The 14,994-nt window shown below is 34.9% G+C and overlaps 1 protein-coding gene and 1 long non-coding RNA gene across 5 annotated transcripts in view; both read right to left on the minus strand.

The window, feature by feature from the left end:
* LOC114142965 (uncharacterized) overlaps window positions 1-5,406 on the minus strand; it is a 35,533-nt gene extending 30,127 nt beyond the window's left edge. Inside the window, exon 1 of the long non-coding RNA XR_003595134.1 lies at window positions 5,248-5,406. This is a non-coding gene — a long non-coding RNA (uncharacterized LOC114142965). The remainder of the gene's footprint in view (window positions 1-5,247) is intronic.
* pcdh9 (protocadherin 9) overlaps window positions 1-14,994 on the minus strand; it is a 194,690-nt gene that overhangs the window by 108,124 nt on the left and 71,572 nt on the right. The gene's annotated exons all lie outside the window — the stretch shown is intronic.

Consider the following 14,994-nt stretch of genomic DNA (forward strand, 5'->3'; position numbering starts at 1 on the left):
TTCACCATCCTTCTTCACTTTTTTAAAACAAATATCAAATCTCAGCACAATACTCTACAGAAGTTTCCACACGGCACTCCCAAGCCAGAGATTAGCAGTCAACCCCAGTCATTCTCTCTGGAACCCCCCTCTCTTGAAAGTAGCTAACTATCACAGAGTCTGAAAAACTGCAAAGAGAGCAGACTTCAGAGGAAGGTTTGAAATTCCAGCAGTGTTTGAGCTTGTTTATTTGTATGGGTATCTCATTGGCACAGAGGGTAAGAGGGTGCATCTGCTACCGCATCTGCTACCGACTGCATTTGGTGGAATATTCTGTAATACTTTTGACAAGCCAAACAGTTTTTGCAATTGTGTATTTACATCTGTGACCAAAGGATGGTTTATGTTCTCTTTTAGCATCTTCTGTCACTAGGAAGTAGTTGCTACAAAGGGCATGATGAACACTAAAACCATGTCAATTTCAGAGGTGATGGTGCCCCTATGGATGAGCCAAAATACGTTACATATAAAGTTTTGCACCTGTGCAACATTGTTTGTGTTGGACTCTAATTAGAGTCTAACTTCCTACGTAGCAGCAGGGTTTCTCTGCAGTTGCTTCAGACAATGGTGCCTGAAGATAAAAGTTACTGGATTTAACTCTAGGTTTCTGACAACATGCTGTGAAGATGCTATAAATCTAGAACAACTGTCATATTTTCTATTGCTTCTGCAAAATATAAACAATTGAAAAAAAAAAACTGTAAAAAATCCCTTTAAGCACAAAATTGCCTGTTGTGTTTGGATTGTGCATAATACTGAAACCTTTCATATTTCCTATGCCCAAGGCAGCAATGAACTTGAACAAAGCATTTTGTCATTTAAATATGACATAGCAAATCTGGCAAAGTTGTTGTCGACACTGACAATGTATACTCAAATGAGCATGGTTATAATGTAAGCTGCAGTGTAGGGTACATAGATATCTCATAAGCCGTTTGAGCATTAAGCGGCTTTCGTGAGTAAGAAAACAGTATGAGAGGAAAGAGTTTGAAGCTATAATTAAATAAAGGTGGTTAAAAAAACAAAACAACAAATTGATTTACTGTCTATTTGACACATGGCATGATTTCAGTTATTTTTTATTTCTCTTCCTCAATTCAATAGTTATTGCAAGAAATGCATTTAGAGTTAAGTTTTACAAATGGATTTTTTACCCCCTGGGTGGAGTGTAATGAGAGTTACCAGGCATGAAAGAAAACCAATCTTTCAGCCCTTAAAAAGTTACATGAGGTAAGCAGACCAGCTCTTTTTTCTTATTTATTTACTTTTTTTTCTGCCCAACCTGAATCCACTCTCCTCAAGGTTCACAACATGACTGAGTCAATATAGGTCAGGGTGATGTCGATTGCAGCGTTGCACTGAAATCAAGGCCTCATTGACTGAATTCTCAAAAATCTCTCTGATGAAAATTTGATGAAAAGTACCCATCTTAATCATTTAACTCTTATTTTACAGTTATCAAAGTTAAAATGGAATATTTTAAATGCAAAATATTGTTAGAATATGATGTTGTAGTGTTAAAGATTTGTCAAGCGTGACTGCATTGTTTGCCACCTCACCCATCATCCAAATTTCCTTCCGGTTTATCATAATTCCTTACAAACTGCTCATCATAACACATCTCAGCAGACTCTTCTGCTCATATCGCTCATTGCTTGAGGCAATAGGCATGATGAATTCCAAGCCTCTAATGGTTTCAGAAGTTGCCAAGAGTTGGCAAATGACACTTTATGCTTATTAGATTGGTTCACGGTTGGTTGATTTTATATCATTATCAAAACTATCTTGTTTGTGGTGGAAGGACTTAATGATTTAACAAGTCCTCAGTTGTAAGAGAGGACTTAGTTACAAAAGACTACATTCATTTTGCAAATACAAGACAACAAAAATCAATCTGACTATAAATGATCACTTTGAAACAGTCTGAAAGATAAGCTATCATACTTATCAGAAAAAAAGATTCAAACCACAGTAAGTATTTTTACAATCATAACTAAGACTTGTTTAATACACTTGGTCATCAGTATAAGCTTTTCACATCCAGGAATGTGTACAACCTCAAATTTAGTGTCAGTTTAGGGAAATATGTTTGAAAAACATTAAATGAAGAAATGATTAAAACATATTATTGTAAAAAAAAAAAACGGCTAGTTTAGCCACTGTGCATGGTGGTCAGATAAACCTTATCCAGCGTTCATTGTCACCATGTCATTGGTTTTAAAACTTTTATTCATTGTCCTGACTGTAAATGTAAGTTCAGGTTTGTAGCGATTGTCTTGGCAGCCATTTTCCTTTGACTTTTCTATGTTGAATAATAGCAGAGAAATAGGCCTCCTCTCATACATCATATTTTCACCCCACGGACAGTCATGTCTCAGCAAAAAGAAAGTTCCAGAAAACTCTGATTCACTTAAAAAAAAAGTAATTTCAATGATTGCACATTCAATTATTTGAATTGCACATTCAAATATTTCTGTTTTTTTTAAGTAGCATGTATTGTTAAGCCTATTTATTATCTATATATCCTTTGGTTTTTAAAGTGCCACTATAAGTGTACGTAGAAAAAAAATGTCAGTGTGCCTTTTAATTTCTCAATTATTACATAAAAATGACATGAAACCATTTTATGTATTTCTTTATTTACTTTGGCAGCACAGGAATATTTGCCATATCACACGAGAGTCAAAGTAAAGCTGCTTATCTCCTTATCAGTTTTCTCAAATCTTTTAACTACTTTACCCTCCAAACAGTGTGTCTGAATGAATAAAATACTATTCGTATAATCCGCTGTAATTGCATTCAATATATAAAATTGATTACAGAGATTAAGGAGACATTTACATTTGTTCTTACTAAAAAAGAGAGAGATGGTGCTAGATGAACGCCTGATATCCATTTAATTTTAGATGCCTTCAAGCAGTCTTTTGAAAGTGAAGCAGGCTTCACTTTTACAGTTCATTAAGAGTCACAAAAGACTACTATGAGTGTATGAAGTACAAGCTGCAAGGCTAAATTCACTTGACCTGATGCGAGTTTAACCCTAGGCACACAAAGATTTAGGATTCTCTTGAAGAACTGGTGCTTTATTTAGAGATATGCTGGGTCAACCTAAAAAAATTTACATTAATCCCAACAGTAACATCTAATTCTCTGTCATCATCCTTATGATATAAATGAACAAACTCTGGATATAAATTATTAGATTCTATATTTTATGACAGGCACCACCCCCCACCCTGCAAGGATTAAGTGGGCATAGAATATGAATGAACGAGTAGATAAATGTTTTATGATCAAGTTCCAGCTGTCTTTGAACAGGAAAACAGTATATTTTATGCTTTCTATGGGCTTGCAGTGCAAATATGAATCTCAAAATGTTCTTTAAAAATCAGAGTTGGTTTGTCTTGCTTTAGTTTTTGTCGACAAAGATATCACACTGATGGAGGACAGATGTCTAAAATCAATACATCTCAAAAGATTATTTGTATGAGATATGCCTTTAATATACAGTTGCAATGTAAAGGTAGCATGACCATTTGCTGCAATACTGCCAATGGAAACCACACATCTGGATTGTGTGAAGACCACTGCAATTAACTGTGATAGTTTTGACCATGCCTTCAAAATAAGTCTGCTCAAAACCTGTTATTTAGTGCCATCAGGTCGTTTTTAATCGTTAACAAAATTATATGAATCACATTTGAAGAGTTTTGAAACCTGTCAGCAGCCTCCAGATCTTATTGTAGAAATAAACTGCCTTTAAGCATGACAATACATTAAAATGAGTGGTTGATACTTGTTTCAACCTTTAGGGGTGCTCAGACTCAAGTGAGCAGCTCACAAAGCTTGATGGAGATTTATGAACTGTTACAAATTGTTTTATCTTTTTCCTGTTTCTTTCCTATCAAAATAAACTGCTCAATACAAAAGTCTTTAAATATCAATTAAATATATTTTAATAATATTTTATCATAAATGTTTTTTTATAACTGCTGACCAAAGCAGACAGCAAATTAAATTAAATGCATAACCAACCACGCAACTAGGCTTTAACTGAATTGGAAGCATAAATATATACTGAAAAGAAATGAGAAATATCATCATGATCAGGTGATACAAACTATGTCACACTGTTAACTAAAGGGGTAATATTATGTATTTTCCAGGCACAAAGTGCCATTTTACAGCACAGTCAAGTAACTATGTTACCTGCAGTTGTAATAAAGTTGCTATTTATATCAAATATGAAGAAAATTACTTTGTAATTTATTGCCTTAAAATTGGGACTGTCTCTTTAAAAACTCATGTCAGAGCACCCAGGCGTTTCGCAAAGCATCTCCACTAAATACAAAATAGCATCTTTAAGATTTGGTGCAGCTGACAAATCTGCAGCAACTGCATGACGCTACTATGTCAACGTTGACTAAAATCTTAGAGAAATGTTTCCAGAACTTTGTTTGATCTATCTCACAAAGAAATAAAGCAGCTCTGAAGGCCAATAAAGCTACAATGTTTTACCGAATGAAGTGGCTGGTGAGTGTATGATTGCAAGGATAAATTGGTCTAGATATACAGATAATCTTTTGTTCACCTCTGAGAATTGTTTTTGTCTGTATGTTACTTCGACCTGAGCTTCTAAAGTTTTTGCTGTTGTACCAAATGAACTGTCTCATTTCCTTCAAAACACTTTCCATGGCCTAATCAACACTCAGCTGACCTCTGCATTGACTTCAAGGTGTGGTTTATGAAATATTGCTAAATTGCTTCTTAGTTCTAATTGTTATTGATGTACAAAGTTCCTAAAACATATCCAGGTTTGGTTTCCTTGACAGTCTATTCAATCACCGAATAAATGGGTACAATACAAGGTAAGTTTAATAACTGTACAAAGTGCATTTGAATAGAATAGTCATCAAATAGCTGCTATTTGATGGCCTCACTGCAAGGCAGGAGATATTATCTGAACCACCAAAGAACATCTTGACCTTAATGCTACAAGCAGCATGAGTGCAAAATTTGTTCCCTTTGCTGATGTATTTTTTCTTGATACAGGCTTTTGTCAAGGATCAACTATGAAACTGCACTGACGTCAGTCAAACTGTAGCTGAAGTCATTAGAGTGGGCATCTCAGCAATACATTCTGGGGAAAGTTTCATTCAGTTCAGAGGTACTCAAAAAATCAACAGGGGTCGTTCTGCTCAACCTTACCTTTTGGGTTGAAGAATAAGCTCTGAGGTCACAGTTCAGATGTTGAGACAGTCAAGACTACATCTATATGAATCAAAGGGCACAATAGGTTGCTGTTCAGTAGTAGTAATGGCAGCTCCAAAGCAGAAAGATGAGCTTCCAGAAAGAGGAGATTTTTACCTATTAGTGTAAATAAAGGCAAAAGGATGCTTATTTTCAAAAAAATCAGATGATTGTTGATTTATCTGTTTTAAATGTGTTAGCCCTTTTCAAAAAGGTTGCCAAGGAACAAAGTGTTTTTTTAGATTAAAAACCTGCATGACTAATATAATTGCATGTATAAACCCTATTGTTTTCAGTATTGTTTCTCAGATTGATGTTCCATTCATGCTGTTTTTCCCCTTTTAAGAAAGGTTGACAGAATGCAAATATAAATATGGGATTATAATTTCTAATTAGGGCTTTGAATGACATTGTTGGAACATATTTTGATTACTTACATAATAAATGATTAGCCTCTAGTTAAAAACCTTGTGTAATTATAAAATGTCTTGTTTTTGTAGACTACAGTGGTTCTTTATTCACAGTATGCATTTATTTATACATATTTTAAAGCTGCATATATTGATATATTTTAATGCTGCATTAGGTTTATGTTGTTGCATTCAAAGTGCAGAATGGAAACTTATAAGTGATAAGTGAAAGAAATTAGGTCTGCCAAAACTAACAAAATTAAAATCTATCAAAAATGATAACTATAAATTACAGCCAGAGATAAGGATTTCCAGCTTCAATACTTGTCATATATAACATCAAAAGTCTTACTTTAGTGAACTTCTCATAATTTAATGTAAAAAAAATTGCAGGAGGTGTCAAATTACATGCCACAACATTCTAATTGAAGGTAGAAAACATGGATTGTTTCTGTGGGCCTGTAAAACGTAAAGGAGACAGATTACAAACGCACAAAAAAAGACTTGCGTCTCCCAAGATGAAAACACACCCATACTCTTCTTCTCTTGTTCAAACTCACCAGTTTTTTTATTTATGACAACTTGTAGAAGGTATACTAAATGCAAAATTTGCACACAGTAGATTTTGAAAGAGAATAAAGAAAATTTGCATTTGCAAAAACAGAAAAGATGATGAGTCAGTGAACCCACAAAAATAGACCATGTGGACTATTCAATGTTATTAAAGATGCAAACAAAAAACAGATACAAATATTTCAAACAATAATTAAATTGGAGTTGTCTCAATAGCCATCACTTAAAATGATAAACAACAACCCAATGCTATCCTTTTCATTTGCATTTTCTTGACTGATAATTAGTGTTCCCTAAAGTAAAGTGAACATGTAGACTTTGATCGGTCATATCCATTGGAGCAAACTTTACCCTAATGGTAATGGGTCAACATGTAGGCTACAACCTTTCAATTTATGATCCCACTTTTAAGTACAAAGTTCCTGAGTACCTAAAACAGCTTTAGCATTTCTACAATGGTTGCCATGGTGACAATGGCTTTTAGAGGACCCATGCAGGGAAGATAGCTTTGGTGTAATAAATTGGGTTATTGTTTGCTGTTAGATCCAAGCTCCATTAATATTGTTTGCCCCAAGTATTAACGCCGTCTCCCAGCAAGCCTTAGCATCCTGCTATTATTGCATTTACTCTGCCTTGCAAGCAGCAATTCCTGTTGTTCCATGCTCATGTATAGATAAAGCAGATAATCTAATCAGAATACATTCTGCAAGGATTTATCTATTCTGACGGCTCAAGGTTAGAACTGGCACAGTCTGACTATTCAAGGGTGGTAAAAGGAAAATTGCATTTTTTAAGGTTCAACCACCTCTCTGCAGATTGACACTTGAAACAAACACTCAAAAAACATGACTTCAAAGACAGTATTAAAAAAAAGCTATTTATGTATTGGAAACAATAACCCATCCACACAGCTGGAGTACACAGAGACAAAATGCAAATATATAAAGACCATATTGCCATGAAAACTATTAAGAAAAAATGAGGTATTGTGACTGCAGCAATCAGTCTGGCCACTATTCTCAAAATAATTGTTCCAGTAAACACTTTTCTCTTTAAATGAGTTGAGAGAAAACTTTCTTTTTATTCAACTATTTGTTTTAAGATAAAAAATATATATATATAATTGCTAAAGATCCCCTTTACTTCAGAGCCCTGATGCCATGGCTTAGAGGACTGTTTCAAAACAAAACAATTTCCCCCTAAAATAGGTCACTAAAGCAGAGAGGGTGCCTATATTATATTCAGGGATTACCAAGTAAGAGGTATTCACCAAATTTCAATACCAAACTAGGTCATGACAACATACACCAGGATTAGGGAAATCCATATGAAGCAGAAATTACTTTGTGAGATTTTCATCTGTGTTGAGATTATCATCTTTATTGTTTGGTATTTATACTTCCAATTTACTGCACAATCAAGAAAAGATAAAATAGACAATTGTGTTTGTATGCTCCCTTTGGGGATCATAATATCTGCACACCTCATCCCTACAACCTCTCTTGCCAGCATACGAGATCAAATATTTGATGTGTTTTTTAAGGACTATGTCAATACTATGAATACAATTCCGGAGAGGATTCATCTCTGGAAATCAATTTCCAACACGAAAGTGAAAGTGTCTTCTTTTTTATTTTCTTTTTTTTTTTTAAATCCATGTCATTTGAACTAATTCAAATGAGCCATCTGCCATATTCTTCTACTCACTAACTAAATGTTAACTGAATTGTTCAATAAATAAATACATTAATAATATTGTGAACACTAAGTCTTTCCACCCACACAAGCACATAGCCTCAAGGACCAAAAGTGGGCATGAATCAAAATCCCAAATGTATAATTCTACGAATAGAAAATTCACTTCAAAGTCCTATTTCATCCATCCAAGACTCATACACTCATGTCTGCACTACTACAGTCAGGCCCCTCAGGTACGAGTTTTAGGGTCAATGTGCTGATAAAACCAGCTAATGATGCCTTCAAAGACCACTATGCCTGCAGAGGCTGACCACAGGAGATTCAACTTTTATTTCAATATTTATAAATATATATGAGAACACTTATTTATTAATTTAACCCCTGCACCTAAGCTTAATTCTTTACTCTTTTCATTTAATATTCATAAGTGAACTCTGTTCAGCCTGTGTGCTGATTTTGTTTGGCAGTTCTCAGGAGCCCCTGATCAACCAAGGATCACTAACCGTGTTGAGCTTGTTTGTGTGTGTGTGAAAGCAAATATTAATGTGAGTCTTTAGATGGGAAACGACCCTGAATAAATATTGAAGTCAGGGAGGTTTTTTTTTTTTAAAGCACCAAAGAGTTGTTTACCAAAGAGCTTTACTAAAAGAATTAGAAAATCAGCTATGATCACTAAGACCTCCACCATAGATAAAGGGTTATAGTTGATTAATTACTCAAATGAAGTCAGTTATGAGTAGCATTCAAACACAAGTGCCTCTCAAAGGTATTCAAAGAACCTAAAATAAAAACAGAAAAAAACACGTAAGAGCAGCTGCTGAACACTTTTGTAACATAAAAAACATCCAAATTTGTACAAAAGCAATAAAACAATGAGCATCATGAAGTATTAAAGGAAGGCTTTTTTAAAGTGTTAAGTTTTGCACTTAATACAAACAGAGTTTTTGAATTCCATTGCCAGAATTTGCAGGTTGTTGGTAAACCTGCTGTCTGGAAGCAAGTTGTAGTAGAAGCAATTAACTTTCCATGTTGGACCAGGTCATTTGGGCGTGTCTAATCTACCCTTACTTTCACTGTTAATAGATTGAGTCAGCTGTGGCTCAATAGGACAAGTTTCTTCTTGTTTGTCACCAAGTCACCCCACATGTCAAAGTGATGATGATCAAGAAAGTGAACCTGACCTTGTTCATAATTTGCACAAGTTATTGCATGTTTGTAGTTAAAATGTAATTTTAATTTGATTTGTCAGGAGAAGTAAACTTGATGAGAGTTTTTTGCATAATTTGTATTTGTTCCAGGGCAATGAAAGAATGTACAGTCTTTGAAACACTGCATCAGGACATATTATTTCAATTTTAATAGTTTAATAGTAATAGTTTGTTTCTAACTTTATACATAAACTGTACAGTTTGAAACTCTACCAAATCTGGGAGTTTCAGGAAATAAGAATATATAAATAAATTGTTGGTATGACAATAAAAATCAACCTTGTTAACTATTCGAATGGCTCTTTTCTGTAATGTGCATAATGGTTGAAGTGAAGTTTTGTAACTGTTGCCCCAAACGTCCACACAGTAACTTAGATATGGCAAAATAAGTGAACAGTAAAGAATATGAAGGGCAGAGGAGTTTAGAAATGTTCTAGCATTAGAGAGAACAGCAATATTTCTAGCTATTTTAGATTGAACATATTTAATATGAGGTTTCCAACAATACTCCCAAAAACCAAATTTCAGTCACTCTCTCCACAGTCACATTATCAGTTATTATTTGTAAATTGCTCTGCCTTTTACAATTCCCAAATAACATAAACTTGGTTTTATCTACATTTAGTGATAATTTGTTAATATCCAACCACTTTTTCAATTTACATAACTCTAAATTCATTTCTATCAAAAGCTGCTGTAAATTTTCACCTATACAAAAAATGTTTGTACAGGTGAAAACAGTACAGGTTTATGGTTCACTGTTGGTCTTGTTTTAATCTAATTTCCGTTTTCAGCGATAGCTATTTTATGTTTTGTAAGGGGCATTACAAACTTATAGCAAGGAGAGTTTTAGTCTAGGCATTTTGGCCTCTGTATCCAAAGTCAGAATATCCTGAAACTGGATACTAACAAATATGATTTTTAAGCAAACAGACAAATGTATTGATAAATTCCAGGACATCACCTTCTGGCTTCAAGCTTATGAAGAATGAGCAACTATATTTATTTGAGAGTGGGAGTGTCCTTAGTGTTCTGATCGTATAAACTAAACAAGATTCACAAAATTATATCTTTGTAATATAATTCAGAGATAATCAAGAAATATGCACTATGTAAAGCACTGCATGATTTTGTGTGTGAATGTTGCTATATAAAATTTACTTACTTAACCACCTATCGAGCATAACCAGGAGAGTACACAGGTTTCTCTCCAATAAACAGTGAATCTGGCTTTTGTAATACTGAGGAAAAGAGCAAATGAGGAATAAAGTTTATTTATACTTGTACTTTAAGATTCTTTCATAGAGAAGTGATGGGGAAAATGCATAATAGAAAGTGAGTGAAAGAACAACCAAAACCAAACAAGTTATCAAAAGCTAAAACAAAAAAAGAAATCATCTTAATCCAAATCAAATGCCAAAATCTTAAATCCAAATTTACAGTGCTTGTGTGCATGTCTGGATAGTCACAGTACAAAATAAATAAATAAATCTGTGCAGCTGAATTGTCAGTTTTTGAGCAACTTAAACACTGAAGAATAATAAGAGTTGCTGAAGCAGTAAAAACAGGGATGTTTCACCGATTTGGATTCCAGTTATTTTTCGTAGCTGCTGCATTTTTTTTCTCTCTCATTGCTTTTCGCTTTTTTTGCTTGCTCTATTTGTTTTTGATGAGGATTTCCCATGATAATTTTTACACACTGTATTTCCCAGGGTGCACAGTGTGTGGCTGTTGTAAAGTGACAAGGAGTGTAAAGCTGGTAAAGTGGTTAGCAATAGAAAATCATTTGAGCATTTTAAAGGGTGACTGGGCACTGAGAAGAGACAACATGACTGAAAGAGATAATGTGATCACAGCCACTATATGCATTTAAAACATTTGAGACGAGTTTCCTGCAGTGTGGCAATGTATGTGAGATATTTCTGCTAAAACTATTTTATCTTTGAAGAATATTAGGAATGAAAAATCCAATGAGACATATAACATAGTGCAAGACACATTGACTTCCCCATATAGAGCTTCACTTGCATCACTATCAAAACCACAACAGCAGCTTAACATTGACAAGCTATTAATTACTGTGAACTAAAAAGTCACCAAAATCACTTAGCTTGGACCAGGTTTACTACCAACTCTGACTTCACTAAGTAGTAGTGGAGTCACAAATCCATATTAATACTTAATATTGTTGCACCTAATTGATATCCAGGTTTAGCCTTGTCCTTCAAATATTGTATCTTCAAAAAGAAGCACCTTAAAACAGCAGAAGTACATTTTAAATTCAAAATGGCCATGGTTTAGAAGCACCCCACTGCCTTCAAAGTGCAACCGCATTCTAAACAAGAGAAAGCTCTCACAAATTTAGAACAACCCCCTAGGAAGGTTTCATATTATCACATTTTAATGTGACTGCAATCGAAGCAAACTTTCTCTTTAAAAAAAAAAAAAAGAACAACAAAACACATTTATCACTTCTGCATTCATTTTGCATTTTTGGTAAACAGAAGAAGAGAGACAAAGGGAAAATCATCCCCACTATAAATTGTGTAAGAAGCATACAACACCTTATTGTGTGTAACATGTTATGCACATATCCTGTGAAATGGGCACTTTGGTGTGATGACAAACTGGTATCGTTTTGCAACTACAGTAGATACTTAAAGGTGGAAAAAACTGTGCAAAGGTGGAAAATAAGGTCAACGTGTACATTTCCCAAGAGAGTATGTACCAATTTACGGTTTTCTTATTTTCACAGCTCCAGTTAACAGCTTTGGTACCAATTAGTAAAATCAAACCTACCCTGACAAAAACCCATGTGGTTATATGTGTCAGGAACAGCCACTTATTGCTAAAACAATAATCGGAATAAGTTTAGAAAATAAAAGATTTTAAAAATGAAAATAGAGGGGTTTCAGGTCTATTGTCTTTTTCTTGTTCTTAATTTTAAATGTCCAATTATTAAAAATGGGGCAAAACATAATTTTTACCTACATGTAATTTTTTGACGATACATGCTTTGAGATACTATTACACCATCTCCTATTTTGCCTTGTCTGTTGAAGTTTTGAAAAACACATTATATGGGTCAAAACATAAAGAAATGAGGTGGGATTCTGGTAAACATCAAGTCCTGTCAGTGTCAGCACAGTGTGTGTGTTGCTTTTGATGCTCTGTTCTAAAGAGTGTGTGTGGGGGAGGTCAAGGCTGTGACCTCCCCCATGTTACTTTTGGTATGGCATCATATATTTAAGGATCAACTTACCATTTGAGAGTAAAATGTCAATGGTCAGTTAGTGCCACCACTGGTCATGAAATTATGAACTGAATTAATCAAAAAGTAGGTTTGTACACATGTGGGATACAGAAGCAAGTTAAGTATAATGGGACCCTATTGCAACATATTAATTAATCCTGTGGTGCTATTGCACATGTGTATACATGAAATTTGAGTGATTCTGCATCCACATGTGGCAGAATCTTTTACTATTTTAAAAAGTATGTGACAGGTTGACTTATTTGGGGTTCAGATTCTGCATACTATTGTTAAATACATTGGAAGCTAACACTAAATCATTTTTTTGCCATCTGGCATTTTGTCTTACTCCACTGGAAAGGCAGATGTGCAATAGTGCGACAAGGGTTTAACATTAAGTCCAAAACTTGTGCACTTGATCTTATTCACAGTTTTCGATGTTCGGGCTATGCCTTTTAAACATCCTGTGATGAGCATGCAGCTGTAATTTGGGTGTTTACTTCCAGGATTATTAATCTAAAGGTACAGGTTATGCCCACAGCCAAAATGTTGTATTTATGAGAATGCCTGGAATAGCAAATGGCTTAACATTTTAATAACTTAATACACAACAAAACAGTAACAGAAGAACTGCACCAAGCAGCTATTAATGCAATCAAAAAACCTTAGAAAATGAGCATGCAGTGTAGAAATAAGTCCTTGAGGCAGAGATAAACTTCACAGCTCTATGTAGAAATAACAGATTCACTTTTTCTAAAAAATAAAAAATAAAAAAAATCTTGCACTCAGTGAAAAGACTGATTCAGGAACACTGAAGTTGTACTCAGGCATGTTAACATATGGAATGCATTTGAAAATGTGTAGGACGATTCTTTAGTGGTTACTTTCCACCTCTCCCTAGTATATAGCTGAACAAATATTTTCTACGAAAGCCATCACTATCATTCAAAATTTGCTGGTTGTACCTGAAATCCTTACATGAAACTTATTATATGGCTTAAATTATTCAGAATTCATCTCATTATCTGCAAATTATTGAGATGAATTGTGAAATTGTTCAGATACAGTAGTAAACAAAGGGTAAAACTGGAAAACATTGACTATTATTCTGAAAAGAGAAAATTCAAATTCTACATTTTCATACTAACTGACAAGTTTGCCACATTTATTTAGAAATGGACAAGAGAGGCAAAAAAATGTTAACTTTATGTATTCATGTTACTTTTCAGAGCATGATGATTCCTAGGAACAAATCAACTGCTGTCTGCTGTAAAGAGAACCCACACACTGTAGAGCGAATGCGAACAGCCTTCTGGCTATCAGCTGTGCATTCAGGATAACGGGGAGCATTATTTTCCAATATTACTACTGGGTAATTAAATAAAAGAACAATTAATAGAGTTTTGGCTTTCAATACCTCCACCACCTACTAAGCAAATCATTCTGCAAACAGTGTTAAGCAAGCTGTTCTAGTTTGTTTCCCCCAATGTCTACAATAAACAAAGAAGGAAAGATGGGATTTCAGTCATGCAATTTAGGATTCATGACTGGAACTAGTTGCACAGAGGCTTCATATTTGTGAAATAAATTAAAATCTGGAAGTGTGCTGAGCTATAGGTCACTGATAATTAGGGGAGTAATTGACATGTCACCCTGCAATCTGGCTGAACGACTGTACACCATATTAATAAGGCATCATGTTAACTTTCTTTATACGACAAATGTTATTCTGTCTTTCTCAGAAAAAGTACAATGTCAGGAGGGGTGTGGGATCTTTGCAATAGCTGCTGATAGAAATTCAGGTTTTTCAAGCATTTTTTTTATACAGACAGCAAAAAAGAATTATGCAGTTTCAGGACTCCTGAAGCTTTCAAAGACTATGCACTTTTCTGACCACGCTCCCCCCCTATTCATAGAGGTAAATTTGTATCCAAGTACCTGGCCTTCTTACTAATGTTCCTCCTTGTCAGAGACAAAGGAGTTATAAGACTGGAGGATTTGGCAGGCTCTACCACTTGCAGCCATTATTTCAACCCATCCATCTAAGTAGGATAATAGAGTGTCCTTGCCTTTCAACGCCTAGAGGAGTGACCAGTTATCACAAACCACCAGCTCTGTTGTTAATAAAACACGGGATGGGAGGATCATGCTTGGGATAAAAGGAGCGAGGATAGAGGGAAGGGTAGAGGAGAAATGGGTCCATGCTATTCTGACAGACGCCTCGCAAAGGTGAAGTTGATCACAATCAGCAGCCAGTTGCCAAGCTGGCAGGGGTTCTCTTTTAACATCTTAGCTTTAGTTGCTGTGAAGATAAATTTAGCCCCATCGCATCTCTCTCTAGACCACGGAGAGGGGCGGAGAAGTGAGAAGAGGGGGAGATGAGAAGAATTGGAGTGGAGAGGTGGGGCAAGCAGTGTTAGGCTGATCTAGCTAATGGGCATTCTGACCTTCATAGAAAGTCAAATGGTACGAACAGGGAGTAGTGTGTCATACAAAGCCACTACAGTTTAATCAAGGCTTTTTCCATTATGCTTGACCTCTCTATGAGTTTCATCAAGTAGTT

The sequence above is a fragment of the Xiphophorus couchianus genome, chromosome 4 (genome assembly GCF_001444195.1).
Source record: "Xiphophorus couchianus chromosome 4, X_couchianus-1.0, whole genome shotgun sequence".
Lineage (NCBI taxonomy): Eukaryota > Metazoa > Chordata > Actinopteri > Cyprinodontiformes > Poeciliidae > Xiphophorus > Xiphophorus couchianus.